Source organism: Aplysia californica, unplaced genomic scaffold (assembly GCF_000002075.1).
Source record: "Aplysia californica isolate F4 #8 unplaced genomic scaffold, AplCal3.0 scaffold00098, whole genome shotgun sequence".
NCBI lineage: Eukaryota > Metazoa > Mollusca > Gastropoda > Aplysiida > Aplysiidae > Aplysia > Aplysia californica.
In genome coordinates this window covers 1,523,967-1,525,397 of record NW_004797368.1, presented here as the reverse complement: position 1 = coordinate 1,525,397, position 1,431 = coordinate 1,523,967, and positions in this window count along the sequence as shown.

Here is a 1,431-nt window from a genome sequence, read left to right as displayed (position 1 = left end):
CAATGCTTGACCCGGAAGTCAGCATTATATTATGACCTTTATTTTAACATGGATATGTGGATTGGCATAGAATCTAAGCAAAAATTGAAGATCAGCTCACGAGCCGCCGGGGGCGGCTTAGCGTACTGACGGCACTTTAGCCGCGCCGCGCCGCCCCCCACGGCTCGGCGTAGCGAATGAGTTAAGAATTTAACAAAATTCACCTATCTGAAGATGCGTGGAATTGAATTCAACTCAATACATGATATGCGTTTTTGTTCCAAGTTTTCGCCTTAGTTCGATCTATATTTTTCGTTTGATTAGCCATTGATTTCTGGAGAAAACCATGAAACTCTAACAACTTTCTTTATTATTGAAATCGAAACATAATGATTTAGCAACAGACTCACTGCTGCCATTTTTTTAAATTGTAGAAATAGTGCATGTAAAGCAAAACAAAATCATGATTCTAAACTATTAGTACTATTACTATTACTCCAAATAAATGTCAGGTCTATGACATTGTATTCGTTTATGATTTCTGAACCAACATTTTAGAAAAAAATATGGTGAATCTTCATGATGGCAATCATGATTGTGCCACTCGTGTTTTGTCCTTTGTTTTGAATAGCGACAGTGTTGTCATTACCCAAAATTATCAAACGAATAGTCAGTACCAGAACAACCAACCACCACACGATCTGACATTACAGTTGTCACTAAATAACCAATCACCACATAATCTGACGTTACAGTTGTGACCACATCAATCAACGTGCAGTTGTTCATAATAATTGATCAAAATCAAATAAAAATAATCATACAAACTGACAGTAGAAATCATAGCAATCGATAAATTACACAAAAAATGAAAGCTGATAGATCTTCCTTATCAAAAAATGCAAACTAATACAGTGGAGTCCACTTATATAACAAGTCCTGAAATAACGAGAAGTCTGCTATAAAGACTTCTAAAACCCCGCTAAGGTCATATGAGCGCGCAATTTATTAATGGATCCCTTATAATGAGGATCCTGCTATAACGGACATTTCGTACCGGTCCCTACCTCTCGTTATAAAAGGATTCCACTGTACTAATAAAATGCAATTGGCACTTCAGCAGAATCGATAAAGTTTTGGATTAAGATTGCCTTGCTATTTTGCAAGATTAAATTAAGGTGATGTTTGTGCAAAATTGATGCTCTACAACAAGGATAAAAGGAAAAAAGCTGGAAAATGTTCGTCCTGTATCTAGTGAAAGTGATTTTATAGAAATAATCAACTAACGCTTCAGCTGTAATAATGAATGAATGACCGCTTGTGCTACACTACAATAGAGGTACGAGGTGTCGATTATTCTTCTACACCCCCCCCCTCTCGTCTCTCTCTCTCTCTCTCTCTCTCTCTCTCTCTCTCTCTCTCTCTCTCTCTCTCTCTCTCTCTCTCTCTGCC